Consider the following 16486-nt stretch of genomic DNA (forward strand, 5'->3'; position numbering starts at 1 on the left):
TCTGGAGTGCAATGGACTGTCCTGTAGTGAGTTTTGAGATGGGTCTATTTGTTTGGTGTGACTTTGGGCAGCCTGTATGTTGACGCTCAGGGCTATGTTCCTGAGTTCCTGGAGAATTTGCATGGTATGTCTTGCTCTGGAACTTATTGGCTCTTGGGTGGTGGTTGGTTTCAGTGTAGGTATGGAGGCTTTTGGATGATCTCTTATTACTTAATGTTCCCTGTAGTCAGGAGTTCTCTGGTGTTCTCAGGTTTTGGGCTTAAGTCTCCTGCCTCTGGCTTTCGGTCTTATTCTTCCAGTAGCCTCAAGGCTTCTCCAACTATACAGCACTGATAATAAAACTTCTAGGTCAATGGTGAAAAGATTCTCCACAGTGAGGGACACCCAGAGAGGCTCACAGAGTTACATGAAGAAGAGAGAGGGAGGAAGGAGATAGAGATGAGCAGGAGGAGAAAAAGGGAGACTCAAGAGGAGAGAGACAGATCTACACAGTACTCTGTTCCGTAAGTGTTCTCCATAGCCCAGAATACCCACAGAGATTCACAGAATTGGATTGAGAAGAGAAGGGGGAGGGAGGAAATAGAGGTGATCTGGGGGAGAAAAAGGAGAGTCAAAAGGGGGAGAGAGTAATCATCACACTCCTGAGTAAAAATGGGTACTGAATATTGGATTCTTAAATGTCCAAAATTGATATCAAATACTGAAAAACAAAGATTAAAAATCTAGAGTAGAGGTTAGACTCTTAAAAATACAATATTAAGAACAAAAACAAAAACACAAAAAATTTAAGAAATATATATGAAGTTCGCTTTAAAAATAGGGTCTTTTTTTTTTTTTTTGCAAGGTTATAGTGAAATGAAAATGAAAATTAAGGAGTAATAGGGAATTTTAAAAGAAAATAAAAGAAAGAAAGTTAAAAAAAGAAAAAGAAGCAAAAAAAGGAAGAAAAAAATTTTGTAATTAAAAAAATAGTAAAAATATATCTAGTAATTTCTCTGGAGCTGTTGCAGGCAGTGTGGGTTTGGTTCAGTTTCAGATAGCTCCTTGTTCCAGCTTACACTTCTCCATATCTATAGGCCCCTTCCGGTGTAGTCTGTGTTAACTACAGGGATTTTAATCTGTTGCACCTGTCACTTCTGAAGCGGTTCCCTTTGTTTATTTGGCTTCTGTTTGCAGGTCTCTTCAGTGTCTAATTTCCACCCTGACACAAGTGGGCGGAGGTGGACTCTTGTTCAGGTTGGCTTGTTCAGTCGTGCTGTGGGGAGGGAGGGGCCCTGCAGACAAACGTCACTGGCCTGTGTGGGGAGCACTCGCAGTGTCCTGGCCTCACTGGGTTTGCCCCCGCTCGCGGCGTGTGTGCTTTCCCCGTCTACACTGCTCAGGCTCCAGGCTGCTCTGCAGGGAGCGGGCCCTGCGTTGCGTGCGGTTCCCGTTTTTGGGTCCTCCACAAAAGCGCGGAATCGGTTGGGCCTGCGTTTTGTGCCTTCCCCACCCGAGCAGCTCAGTCAGCCAGGAGCTTGACAAGTGCACTCTCCCCGGGTGTGGTGCGCCTCATCCCCTCCGTGGGCCCAGCATCAGTTTCCGGGCGCGCTGGTCGGGTGCATGCACCTTGTGTCTGTTCTGGGGAGCTGGCCTCTAGCCGCGACCCTCCCGGCGGATGTCGACTATCCAGAATATCAGGAAATCTTTGGTTAGAAACTGGGAACCTGTTTGCAGTTTGGTAGGGGTGCCGTCTCTGGGGCTGAGTTTGCCCCTTTCCCCTCCCCCCTGCCTCCTGCCTCCGGCGGGGGATGGGCCGGTCTGCCCCCGGCTAGCTCTTCTGTGGAATTGCTCAGTCCTTCCCCTGGAGAAGGCAATGGCAACCCACTCCAGTATTCTTGCCTGAAAAATCCCATGGACTGAGGATCCTGGTAGGCTACAGTCCATGGGGTCACAAAGAGTTGGACACGACTGAGCGACTTCACTTCACTTCACTTCCTTTGTTCCTAAGCACTGCCGCTGGCTCCTCTCCGTTCAGCCCCCACTTGCTGGTGGTGGATGCAAGCTTCTGGGGTACTTTACTGCTGGGAGTTGCTTTTAGGCATGTAATCTGTGGCTTTTATTTATTTTTCCTCCCAGTTAGGTTGCCCTCTTAGATTCGAAAACTTCCCCCAGACCCGCCAGTGAGAGGGTTTCCTGGTGTTTGGAAACTTCCTCTATTAAGACTCCCTTCCCAGGACGGGTCTCCATTCCTATCTCTTTTGTCTCTCTTTTTATCTTTTATATTTTGTCCTACCTCCTTTCAAAGACAATGGGCTGCTTTTCTGGGCGCCTGAAGTCCTCTGCTAGCAATCAGAAGTTGTTTTGTGGAGTTTGCTCAGTGTTCAAATGTTCTTTCGATGAATTTGTAGGGGAGAAAGTGGTCTCCCTGTCCTATTCCTCTGCCATCTTAGCTCCTCCCCCCTAGTTTCTACCTTATTTGGCATTGAATCCAGGGAATTTCTTCATCAAATTGTGTATTATTTATTTATAAAAAGTACTCTATAATTTTAAGGTACAAATGTCACAGTCAGACCTGACTGTTATCTTAGTTATGCTATCTGAAGTAATATGGTGTGTATATGTGTATATATATATATATATATATATATATATATGTATATATATATATATATGCTGCTGCTGCTAAGTCGCTTCAGTCATGTCTGACTGTGCGACCCCAGGGACAGCAGCCCACCAGGCTCCCCCATCCCTGGGAGTCTCCAGGATTGCCTTCTTCAATATGTATATATATATGTAATTGGTATATGGTATAATATGGTATTATCTATGTTTATAATTGATTTTTTCAGTTATGAGACAGATCACAAATTTAAAAATGTTAAAAAATGTTGAAGTGGGTATGTCTTAAAGTTAAAATGCAGAAATCGTTTAAATAATTAGAGTATACATGCAGATTGTAAATATATGTTTATATATATATGTTGTTTTTTTCTCTTCTTCCCTTCTGTGTTCTCATCTATAAGAAACATTCCTTTCCAGTTGTTAGCATAGCACTCTCAGGTAGAAAATTAGCTACATCTGAAGAGGGACCATTTATTTATTCAGCAAATAATCATTTTTTTGCCACTAATCACCATACGAGAATGCTGGCATATATATACATATATATGTGTAAATATATCTCTATCTATCTATATAGTGTTAGGTCATATATAGTGATGGCAAGAGTTCCTGTGACAAGGAACAAATAATAATAAATAATAACATACAATAATAATAAGTAGAACAAATGATTACATTATGCAGCAAGTGCTTAAATAGAGACAAATATGTAGCTGAAAGTAGCTGAAAGAGTGTGACTGACTTCCTGGAGGAGAATAGGAACTTTACAGAATGGGTAGTTTGAAGCTATACCTAAATGAATGAGTAATTATTTGCTAAGTTCATACTCAACACATTTCCAAAAGCAAATTGTGAAATACATACAATGCAACAAAATAAGCAATAGAAAGATAATTCTGTATGATTAGACAATAAAGTTCAAATAATAAAAGGGAACCAGAGGAGGGAAACTCTGAATGCAAAACTATTTGCCATAAAGTTCTACACAGTTGTCCATTCTGTGTGTGTGTGTGTGTGTGTGTGTGTGTGTGTTAGTCGCTCAGTTGTGTCTGACTCTTTGTGACCCCATGGACTGTAGCCCGCTAGGCTCCTCTGTCCATGGAATTTTCCAGGCAAGAATACTCAGTGTGTTACCATTTCCTCCTCCAGGGGATCTTCCCAGCTCAGGGATTGAGCCCACGTGTTTCCTGCATTGGCAGGTAGATTCTTCACCATCTGGGCCACCAGAGAAGCTACCTACATGATTAAGTGTTATAAAATTCTCATGTATACATCTGGGTAAGCAGGGGATCATGGAATGGTAAGACCATCTGTTTTCAATAACAAATCCAGTGGTTGTATGCAGAATGGATTGAGAGTCGGGGGAGAATGCAAGACTAGGTGTAGAGAAGCCAAGAAAACCAATTGGGAAGCCCTTGGGATAGGTTTGCATGGCTAGTGGCAATGGTGCTATTCCCTATACAGTTAGGGAATAGATTTTGGTTCCAGTTGATCAGGACTGCTTTCACTTCTGCTGTGTTTCCCCCTCAATGGTCATACTTTTGTGTTGTTGTTCAAAAGATATTGCTAGGGGGACCACAGATCTGATATTTTAATATCTTGTACATTATATTTTGGATATAACCTCAAGGACTATACTGCTTGTGAGAGGTCAAATTTCTCAAGGTTTTGTCAACTCTGAATTTGTACCAGAAGATCTTGAGTCTGCTTTTTGATCCCCTGAAAAGAGATGAATACTTTGACTTAGCTTCTGAAATTATGAGAGGTGTGCACACCTTCATATTCTAATTGCCAAGAAGTTATGACTTGGTGATGTGGTACTTTTGTTATAATTTCACTTTTAATAACTTGTTATGACCTAAGCAGACACCTCTCAAGGGAAAGGAAAATATAGATACTGACTGTCAGGACTGTACAACAAGCAACATAATGTGATTTCAGATCAGGAGATTCACCACAAAAATTGGTTAATGATATCAAGGTGGGACAGGCCTAAAAGGAGTTGGGTTAAAAGTCCCACATAGTTCCTTTAAAAGGTGATTTTTCTAGTCATCCACCCTTCTCCTCAGCATTCTGCCTCTGTTCTTCTTTGATGCTTTCCTTCATAAATGTAAGTGTGCCTATACTGAATATAAATTGTGAAAAAGTTATATGAGTTTAAAGTATTAATGATTTGTTAGGCCCTTATTTTCAAACAGCCAAAAAAAAAAAAAAAAAAAGATCATTATGAAAGAAAAAAAGAATCACACAAAAATTTTATGACAAAAGTGCCTCTGTTTAATGATTTGTAAAAGAAGTAGGAAGCATTTTCAGTGAAAACTGCTAATTATTTTGGTTTTCCATAATGAAAACCTGTGATGATGTTTAAATGTCTCTGTTCATTAGTTTACTCTGTTACATCGGCACATTTGTTTACTTTGTCTATTTTCTCACTTTTCTGCATGAAATAAGAGCAGTATCATGATAAGTTTAATGTTTTTGGGAAGTGATGGCAATAATGTCTTGACTGTGAGAACTGATGACTTAAACTTGTGTTACTTCAGAATGAGAAGGAAGTCATCCTTTTGGTCTGGTATTTCATTTATCATCATGTATCTTGGAAGATGTTTCTTTATTCTGTTTTGTCAGAAACATCCACAAATCAAATAACTATTGATATACTCTTGGTGACTTATGTCTAGAAATAAATTTAAAGGTTACTGAAGAAATTAACCTTGGTAACAATTGTTTTTGCCATGCTAATGGCTCTTAAGGAATGATTTAATTGTACATGTCTTTGGAAGGCTTCTCAATGACATTGCCGGTCAAACAGGAAAAGGGACGAGGTTCTAAGGTCAAACACCAGAAACAGCATGTTCCTGTCATGCTCAGAGTTCAAGAGTTTTTGGAGCCCAGCTTTTTCTCTCTTTTTTTTTTTGGACCATATTTCTTTGTTTTGTTTGTCCTGTATAAAAAAGGATCCCAATATAAAGCTATAAAGAAGGGGAGAACAAGGGACATACCCCTTGGTATAAGGACACAGGATAAGGATAAGCCTCAAAAGGGTGGGAGGGGAATGTCGTTAAGGCAGTAAAATATTGTCTGTAAAAAGTTGGAGGAGGAGTCGCCACAGCTTCAGAGGTGAAGGCAGAGGTTGCCTTCTCAGTGGTGGGGCTCTCCACTCAAGTGTTCAAAGGAAGGGAAATTTGGTGGTCTCTCGCCTTGGTTCTGTTCCAGCCATTCCGTTGCTCACTCTTCGTCACCTTCTGCCTTGTGTAGATAAGGGTGCTGCAGCGCTCGGAAGGCAGAGATTCACTTGTGTGGGTTAAAACTCAGCATCTCCAGCAGCAGCTGTGCTCCAGATTCCTCCAGCTCAGGGACCACGGACTGCACTGGCCGGGGCCCTCTGTGGCGGAAAAGGCTTCTCGGGGTAGAGACACATCTCGGGGCCAGTCATCCTCTGGGGACAGTCCGATCAGGTCAAAGATTTTACCTAACTGGTCAGCTTCAGAGTTTCCACAGAAGAGAGGCTTTTGACGAAACATCTCTGCGAAGATACAGCCAACGATCCACATGTCCACGGGTGTTGCATATGTAGACTGAAACAGAACTTCTGGAGCGCGATACCAGAGTGTGACAACCACAGGGCTAAGTGCCATCTGGTAGCTGTAGATTCTGGCCAGGCCAAAGTCAGCCAGCTTGACTGTCCCACCACTTGTCACCAGAATGTTCTCTGGCTTCAGGTCTCGGTGAACAATGCAGTTGGCATGAAGGAAATCCAGGCCTTTCAGAAACTGGCGCACCAGATCCTTGATGGTCTCCATTGGCAAGCCTGGTGGGGGTGCCTTGTCCAGATACGTCCTGAGGTCTTGGTCCACATGCTCAAACACGAGGGTCACTTTGGTCTCCCGGTCAGTTTGGGCTGTTGCACAGGCATCCATGAGCCTGACAACACTGGGATGCTCAAAAGCCTCCAGACACCGCAGTAAGGCCACCTCCCGAACGGCGCTGATGGGCAGGCCCCTTCCAGCACCTCCTCCATTGGGGACTCTTACACTCTTGAGGGCCACAAAGTGGCCACTGTGGGGGTCACGGGCCTTGTACACTGTCCCATAGGCACCGACACCAATTTCAGCCACTGGCTCATATCGGGAGGTAGCCATTCTCAGGCCAGGGGAGAGCCTCGCCCCGTGTCAGGAGCTGCGGGGTCGGCCCGTTATCCAGACCCCGGAGCCGGTTCCTGCAGCGCCATACACTCGAGGTCTGTCCTGGACAGCTGGACGCTATGGGCCCGACCACAGACACAGGCCGCAGGCTAGGGCGGCCCCCTTTACCCCCACCCTCACCATATGACCAGCTGCCAAAGAGGCGCACGGAAATCGGAGGGGCGGGGCGAACCCCAGCTCTTTCTTAAATTTGATTAGAATAGGGATTGTGAATTCATGGACCTTCTTCCACACCCCCTCCCCCTTTGCCTGTTGTCTGCTTTGCCGTTGCTTATGCTTACTTACTGCTTCTCGATTTCTCCGCATAAGCCCTTTAGTATGTGGCAGAGGTATGCAGGGGCATTTACAGCTGGGCTCCTAAAAGTTCCTGCCTGTGTCACACTGCTGCAGATTAGGTGTGCTGATTGATCTTTTACCTAGAGTGCAAGGCTCTGTACCTGTCCAACTGGTTCTGTCTGCCCTCATCAGCATCTTCTCACCCCTCACCCTCGTGCAAATCAGGTGTGTGTGTGTGCTGCCTGACGCAGTATCACAGTGGGCAGACCCTCATCTGCCTTGGAAGGTGTGCCAGCCAGGTAATCCTGTGGCCTCAGGCTTCTGACCTTGTTTCTTAGTTTAGAAAGTCGTATTGACTCTATGGTGTTTATTCTGAAATTTGTGGACAGAGAAAAGTCCTCCTTCTCATCAGGTCCTTTGAGAAATGGCAATACTAGCAATCATGGAAAAATAAAATTAGATAGTAAATTCCTCTGGAATTGGCTAGATAAAAATAGAGGTGGAATACGGAATACCTATTTTGTGCTGTGCTTTTTCATAGAAGTCTTGTTGAAGTTCCTTTATGTTTGCTGTCTGTCTCTTCACTTTGCCACCCTGTTTGCTGGACGGCTCTCCTCTCCTATTTGCTAGGCTGCTTGCTATTTTACACATTTGGCATCATCCCAATTTAGGCTGTCTCTGGGAGGGCCTGAGATTTCTGCAGGTACGATGGCAATGCAAGTGGTAAGGAAGGAAACGGAATGACTGCAAGTCATGATGGAGAAAATGCACAGAGAAAGACTTTAAGGAGGGATTATTTTTCTTGGATGATGCCGTTTCTCCATCTGCCTAGGAGTCATCTATTTTCCCTCTTCTTATTAAATATTCACATAGTCACTATGGATGGCTAATGTGATATTTTCCATTTTGAAACATATAAAATTGTATTCTAACAGAAGAAGAAAACTTCCTTCTAGAGATTTCAGAACACCAGTGGTACTTCCAAGATATTTTATAAAAAACACACCTGTCTCGTCCTCACTGACTTACTGTTGAACAGTCCGTCCCATTGCTCAGCTGTGCCTTTCCCCTGTGGCCTCATTCTCGGGCACACACTCTATGCAGTGAGAGTTTCTCACTCTATGCAGTGAGAACACAGCGCCTGAAGCTCTGGGAACATGGTCCTTAAGTTAATGATCTTAGAGAAAACACGAATGCCCTCACAGAAAGTCTTCACAAACGTTCTGGAGGCATTTTTGACTGTCCTGCCTCGGGGCATGTACTCCTTTCCTGGGCTGTGTCAGCCTCCCCCGGATCAAAGAGGATGAATTAAAGAGGATTATGGCAGGGAAAACGACTCCCCCAAGGAAAAGCATACTGGGCAGATAGACAAAGGTCTATTTCAATAAACATGATAAAAATTTAGCTAGCTGAGGGAGGTTATTAGGAAATAAATTAGGTAGGAAAAACTTAAGTCTGACTTAGCAGCTGATGCAAGGGTGATTTTGTCCTGGGTTGTTCTCTGTCCTACTGTAATGAAGACTCTTTCGGGCTCACAGTTTTATAAGCTTCCAAGTGGGAACATTTCTTTTATCTAATATGAAATATGTAAATAACATTTTCCCTTTATATTTATTGAGTAGACTTTTTTCCCCTCTAAGGCAGTGATCTTCATTATAGAAAAGTAGTAGATTAGTAATTTCAAATTTAGATAACACAGAATTATTAATTTTGTTTAATTCCTGAAGGCTAGAAAAGCAGATTGATACAAAATGAGAAAATATGTCTTGACAATTTTTAATAGTGAATGAGTATAGCCTTCATCAGTACTATAAAGGCAGCTAATTAATAGCTAGTTAATAGTTATGTATATTTATAAATGTCTAAGTGTTTTAAAAAGTTTCACTAGAATGTAACCATCCTTGTGGAGCCAGGCAACACCTAATACATACATGCACACACACACTCACTCTCATTCACATGGCTCAGAGTGAGTGCTTTTCTTGAAAGGAAGAGAAAAGAAATAGCTTTGTTCCTCAGTTCTCTGGGAAGAAGATTACTGAGACAGGAGGATGAGGTTGCAGTGACTGAGTTGCTCTGGGAGGGTTATGGAGTAGAGAGAGATGGCTAAAATTTTCCATCCCTCAACAGTGTCACTGTAACTTCTAGGAGTCATAAACATAAAATTTGAAAAGCAGGGAGATAAAAATCAGTGATGGGATTCAAATCACTTTATTGCATTACTCACAACTAATTCCGTGAGATGGATCCTCATCTGTGGTTTTCATATATAGTGTTAGACACTTAGTCGTGTTCGACTCTTTGCGACCCCATGGACTGTAGCCCACCGGGCTCCTCTGTCCATGGGGTTCTGAGTGGGTTGTCATTCCCTTCTCCAGGGGATCTTCCCAACCTAGGGATTGAACCTGTGTCTCTTGCATTGCAGGCAGATTCCTTACTGTCTGAGCCACCAGGAAAGCCCTGTGTGTATAGAGGGTGATGCTAATAATATTTGACAGTTGATATGACATAGGCACGCAACCAGCACTGCCAGAGAGAGCAGACTCAACTGTAAAGATCTGGAACACCTCACAGGTATGTTTCAGCTGGCTATCATCCCTGTACACCCACATGCAAAGTTATGAATAATTTCTATTAATAAATATTTTATCTGTCAAAATAATCTATTTCCATTTCAGTCTGTTTTATTTATGTCAAAATGATCACTAGTAAGAAGTTTTATTGGGAATTTTGTAGTTTTCTAGCTATTGAAAGCATACATGTATAAATTATCATTAGATATTCTACCTAAAGACTATATCTTTTTGGAACATTAATTATCTAACTAACTAACTAATGGTTATCATTAAGTCTGTAAACATTTCTAGGCTCCTAGTGTGAGCCAAGCAATGTGTTGGTTTTTGGGTATACAACAAAAAAGGACAAGGTTGGTACCCTGTGGACCTTATAGCTTCACTGGAGAGATAGATAACAGATGATTCCAAAGCAGAGTAATGAAGTTTGGTTTGAGGAAGTGCAGGGGGCTATGAAAGCAGTGAGGAGTGGCATGTAGCACACAGCTGGGGTCAAGGGAGACTTCCTGGGAGAGGAGATAGCTAAACTGAGACCAAAGGATGCATCAAGAAATGGGAAGGATGGAGGAAAGGAGCAATGGGAAAATACTGGTTCAAGCATGTGTAAAGTCCCAGAAATTGAGGACAAAATATCTTTAATAACCCAAAATGGCTTAGTATAGCTTGGTTTATGCCTCTCTGCCTTTGCTCATGCTGTCTTTTTGAACTGGGTTGTCCTTTCTCTTCTCATTCACTGGGAATATCTACATGTATTTCAGAATTTGGATCAAATATTTTCTCATCAAAATTTCATGGATCCTCTGTGTAGAGCTGAGGAGTGTATCCAGGATACAGTTTTCTCATATTGGCTGTGACTCTTGATGCCTCATTTAGCTTGTGCATTATTTGAAGGTAGGAGCATTATCATTTCCATGTTGGCACCTTGAGTAATGCTATCACAGCACGGATGTTAAGAGTTCAATGCACCTCTCATCCCTTATTGTTTTTATTACTCTCTTCCAATATTTCTAATAAACTACATTGAGGAAGTTTATGAGGGACAGATTGTATGCATGCTCAGTTGTGTCTTACTCTTTGTGACCCCATGGGCTGTAGACCACCAAGGCTCCTCTGTCCATGGAATTTTCCAGGCCAGAATACTGAAGTGGGTTGTCATTTCCTACTCCAGGGGGTCTTCCCAATCCAGGGATTGAACCTGCCTCTCTTGCATCTCCTGAGTGGGCTAGTGGCTTTACCACTAGCACCACTGAATTGGAAATGAGGTTTTTGGAAGTGCACTAATTTTGCACTCTGTACCTGGCCTCACTTTATCACCCAGTTACAGATAACTAGTCAATAAACCACAGGGTTGGACACAGGTAGTGAAAGAAAGCCCACAGCACATGACAAGAAGTGAGGGGCCAAACTTTCTGCCCAGTAAAACATGAATGCCAGGAATGTCAATCAGTATCAATAAATTTCAGGCTCTGACAAGTTCTATTAGTCATTCCTCCTTCCCATGCTAAAAAGACTATTGCAAACAAATTTTCTCAGCATCTGTAACCATGTATACACATAGTAACTGAAAATCTGCAAGTTCTATTCAAGCAAAAGTTGGATGACTGTCTAACAGAAATATTGTACACTGTTGGATGGATGATTGAATCAATTATTTAAATGTGCCATTGAACCCTGAGAATCTATGTTCCTTTATATTTGGCATTCATTTCACCTGAAATTATTCAGTATCCTTGGGATTTGGTAGGTCTGGACCAGGGATTATTTCAGTTCACAGAGAGGGACAAGGCCAATGAGGAAATTCTGTTGCTCTTAGGTTTGTTTTCTTTCACTCAGTATTTGACCTTGCTGCAAGACTGATGTCGATTGGTTGCAAATTGTAACCCAAAACTGTAGGCCAAAACCAATGTGATTATTGCTTAATGAGAATCTGTGAGTCCTCTGGTGCATTGGCTATGACCTGGTGACCACCAAGCTGTAGGACTGAAACTTTAGTTGGTATCTTTATTAGGTATGATCTCTATAAACTATCAGAGAAGGCACTGGCAACCCACTCCAGTACTCTTGTCTGAAAAATCCCATGGATGGAGGAGCCTGGTGGGCTGCAGTCCATGGGGTCGTGAAGCGTCAGACACGACCGAGCAACTTCACTTTCACTTTTCACTTTCTTGCACTGGAGAAGGAAATGGCAACTCACTCCAGTGTTCTTGCCTGGAGAATCCCAGGGACGGGGGAGCCTGGTGGGCTGCTGTCTACGGGGTTGCAGAGTCGGACACGACTGAAGTGACTTAGCAGCAGCTATGAACTATTGGGGCTTCACAGGTGGTGCAGTGGTAAAGAATACACCAGCAGGAAATGCAGGAGACATGGGTTGGGAAGATCCCCTGGAGTTGGAAATGGCAATCTACCCCAGTACTCTTGCCTGGAAAATTTCATGGACAGAGGAGCCTGCTGGGCTACAGTCCATGTGGTTGCAGAGTCAGACATGACTGACTGTCTGTTAGACAGTCAGTCATGTCTGATTGAATGAGTTTGCATGCACTATAGACTGTCACTCTTGGATAATGCCTATCATGATTTTGGAGAGTAATCTGAATCTCGATCATTTGCCTGAAAAATACAGGGAGAACAATAATTCTTAAAATAAAGCATGTTTAATGAAGATAGGATAAATGACCTCATTGATTGGTGTGAACTTAGCAAACAATTTTGGGTGTAGCAGGATGTGAATACTGTAGGAAGGAGTGCTGAGTCTCTTACCTTGAAGCTGTGTAGCAAGCACACATTTCTTCTTGCTTATTTCCTTGTATATTTATTTATAACACTTTTATTTAGGATGAATTGACAGATACTGAGGGAAATTGTGGGAGGAGGTGGTAGAGGGACCAGTTAAAGTGCACAGTCCAACTTCTGTGCACTTTGTGTAACCCTGCCAACCAGTAAAATATGAATTTGATATTTGCCTTTGTTTTTTACTGAGAAGAATGATTCTCAATCTTTATATTGCAAAGTTTATTTTAATTTTATTTATTAGAGCAATAGTTGATATTTTCTTGGTACCATTAATTCAATAATTCATGGAGGAGTTTTAGATTTGTTGGTCATACTACTGTAAATAGAATTATAATGGAAGGGCTAAAAGATTACAATACATTGTGGCTAAAATCTGTAATAACATCATTTTATAGGAAATATATAAAGTGATATATAGCTTTTAACATTGGATTAACAAATAAATACATTGTTTCACACAAATTTCTAGTCAGGAAGTTGAAATTTAGCAATTTTGAGGCAATAGAATTAAAAAAGATTGACACATTTATTACTGGATAATTATATAACCAGATGTTCAATACCAAAGTCAGATTGATTGTATTCTTTGCAACCAAATATGGAGAAGCTCTATACAGTCAGCAAAAATTAGACTAGGAGCTGACTGTGGCTCAGATCATGAACTCCTTGTTGCTAAATTCAGACTTAAGTTGAAGAAAGTAGGGAAAACCACTAGACCATTCAGGTATGACCTAAATCAAATCCCTTAAGATTATACAGTAGATGTGAGAAATAGATTTGGGGATTAGATCTGACAGAGTGCCTGAGAACTATGGTTTGAGGTTCATGACACTGTATAGGAGGCAGTGATCAAGACCAACCCCAAGAAAAAGAATTGCAAAAAGGCAAAACGGTTGTCTGAGGAGGCCTTACAAATAGCTAAGAAAAGAATAGAAGCTAAAGGCAAAGGAGAAAAGGAAAGGTATACCCATTTGAATGCAGAGTTCCAAAGAATAGCAAGGAGAGATAAGAAAGCCTTCCTCAGCGATCAGTGCAAAGGAATAAAGGAAAACAACAGAATGGGAAAGGTTAGAGATCTCTTCAAGATAATTAGAGATACCAAGGGAACATTTCACACAAAGACGGGCTCGATAAAGGACAGAAATGGGATGGACCTAACAGAAGCAGAAGATATTAAGAAGAGGTGGCAAGAAGACACAGAAGAACTATACAAAAAAGATCTTCACGACCCAGATAATCACGATGGTGTGATCACTCACCTAGAGCCAGACATCCTGGAATGTGAAGTCAAGTGGGCCTTAGGAAGCATCACTACGAACAAAGGTAGTGGAGGTGATGGAATTCCAGTTGAGCTATTTCAAATCCTGAAAGATGATGTTGTGAAAGTGCTGCACTCAATATGCCAGCAAATTTGGAAAACTCAGCAGTGGCCACAGAATTGCAAAAGGTCAGTTTTCATTCCAATCCCAAAGAAAGGCAATGCCAAGGAATGCTCAAACTATGGCATAATTGCACTCATCTCAAAGTAATAGCAAAGTAATGCTCAAAATTCTCCAAGTCAGGCTTCATCAGTATGTGGACCTTGAAGTTCCAGATGTTCAAGCTGGATTTAGGAAAGGCAGAGGAACCAGAGATCAAATTGCCAACATCTGTTGGATCATTGAAAAAGCAAGAGAATTCTGGAAAAACATCTACTTCTGCTTTATTGGCTATGCCAAAGCCTTCAACTGTGTGGATCACAATAAACTGGAAAATTCTTAAAGAGATGGGAATACCAGACCACCTGATCTGCCTTCTGAGAAATCTGTATGCAGGTCCAGGAGCAACAGTTAGAACTGGGCATGGAACGACAGACTGGTTCCAAGTCGGGTAAGGAGTATGTCAAGACTGTATATTGTCACCCTGCTTATTTAACTTACATGCAGAGTACATCATGTGAAATGCTGGTCTGGATGAAGCACAAGTTGGAATCAAGATTGCTGGGAGAAATATCAACAACCTCAGATATGCAGATGACACGACCCTTATGGCAGAAAGCGAAGAAGAACTAAAGAGCCTCTTGATGAAAGTGAAAGAGGAGAGTGAAAAAGTTGGCTTAAATCTTAACATTCAGAAAACTAAGGTCATATCACCTGGTCCCATCACTTCATGGTAAATAGATGGGGAAACAATGGAAACAGTGACAGATTTTATTTTTGGGGGCTCCAAAATCACTGCAGATGGTGATTGCAGCCATGAAATTAAATGATGCTTGCTCCTTGGAAGGAAAGCTATGATCAACCTAGATAGCATATTAAAAAGCAGATACATTACTTTGCCAACAAATGTACGAATAATCAAAGCTATGGTTTTTCCAGTGGTCATATATGAATGTGAGAGTTGGACTATAAAGAGAGTTGAGCACCAAAGAATTGATGCTTTTGAACTGTGGTGTTGGAGAAGACTCTTGAGAGTCCCTTGGACTGCAAGGAGATCCAACCAGTCCATCCTAAAGGAAATCAGTCCTGAATATACATTTGAAGGGCTGATGCTGAAGCTGAAACTCCAATATTTTGGCCACCTGATGTGAAGAACTGACTTATTTGAAAAGACTGTGATGCTGGGAAAGTTTGAAGGCAGGAGAAGAAGGGGACGACAGAGATGGTTGGTTGGGTGGCATCACTGACTCAAAAGACATGAGTCTGTGTAAACTCTGGGAGTTGGTGATGGACAGGGAGGCCTGGTATGCTGTGGTCCATGGGGTTGCAAAGGGTCAGACATGACTGAGCTATGAACTGAACTGAACTGAATTATATAACCTTGTAAAGTTTAAGGCTCTTGCTTCCTATTTTTTAAAAAAAAATGTTATATAAAAAATATTTTTTCAGAAAAATGGAAAACTCTCTGGCTTGTTATCTTTTGTAGTATATTGTCCCCCATGGTCTCATTTAAGTATTTTCCTGATTGACTGTATTGAAATTGCTTCAGCAAACTTGCCAGGTAATAACTTTTCACTGACTGATGATAATACATGAAGAAAAGTTCTTTATTGCATTTATCTCTACTCTATTATTTGTGCAATTATGAAAATATCTTTCTATTGTAAAGTATAACACTCATATGAACAAGTACAAAATACATCAAATTATAGTAAAATAAATTATTATAAAGCAAACATCTCTGTAACATATTCTAGGTCCAAAAAATAAAATATTAAGAGCTTTCAAAAAGCTGATCCTCTAAGATAATTCCTCCTAGTAAAAGGGTATCACTAAAATGACTCTTGTGATTAAAATGCCGTGGCATTTCTTTCTTATTTAACCACCTATGTATGCATTCTGTAACAATACAGTTTTTGAAATTTATATAAATGGAAACGTACTGCAAGTAATAATTTTTTGCCTTGTTCTTTTGTTATTATCATCTTTAAGATTCTTTGATCTTTTACTTTGTTTTGAGAAACTTTGTTTTCCACGTGAAATAATTGTCAGGATTGCTTGGGATTTAGTTTTATGTGTCGTTAGCAGGTATGGGTCTCACCTCTTTTCTTCCCAAGTTTTGTTCCTCTTGTTGACTGTTTTAATGCATAGTTACAAAGAGATTCTCACTTAACTGTCATGATCCTGTTTCATTTTCAGAGGAGTTTTGAGTGCTGTTTTTTCTACCTATTGGATTATCATATAAATTTATCGAGTGAAAAGATTTTGAACAGAAGGAAAAGGAATAGATGCTGCCCTTTAGAATGATTGAATAAACTTACTAGAGAAGCATATGGTATGAAGTATGGCATGAAAGGAGCTGACTGATAAAAACATGATTTCAGGGAAAAGGGCATCTGTTTACAGTTTCAAGAAGAGAATCAACAAAGGAAGAAAAACAGTTGGCATCTTCATATATAGTAACCTTTTGGCTGTGTTGCTTGGAAAATTCAGTATTATGACAAAGCAATTGCAAATTTATGACAGAGCAAGAGAAATAGGTAATTTTGATTGAAGGATTTTCTGCATAGAATCCTTATAGATAAGGAATGTTATTGTACATATATTATATAAAAAGAGA

The 16486-nt window shown here is 41.1% G+C and overlaps 1 pseudogene across 1 annotated transcript; it reads right to left on the reverse strand.

Annotated features, from left to right (window-relative positions):
- Positions 1-5550: 5550 nt before the first annotated feature.
- Positions 5551-6943, reverse strand: LOC122453718 (annotated as a pseudogene). Its single transcript, XR_006273147.1, has one exon. The product of XR_006273147.1 is annotated as a cyclin-dependent kinase 4-like (transcript).
- Positions 6944-16486: the final 9543 nt, after the last annotated feature.

This window comes from Cervus canadensis, chromosome 15, assembly GCF_019320065.1.
Source record: "Cervus canadensis isolate Bull #8, Minnesota chromosome 15, ASM1932006v1, whole genome shotgun sequence".
NCBI lineage: Eukaryota > Metazoa > Chordata > Mammalia > Artiodactyla > Cervidae > Cervus > Cervus canadensis.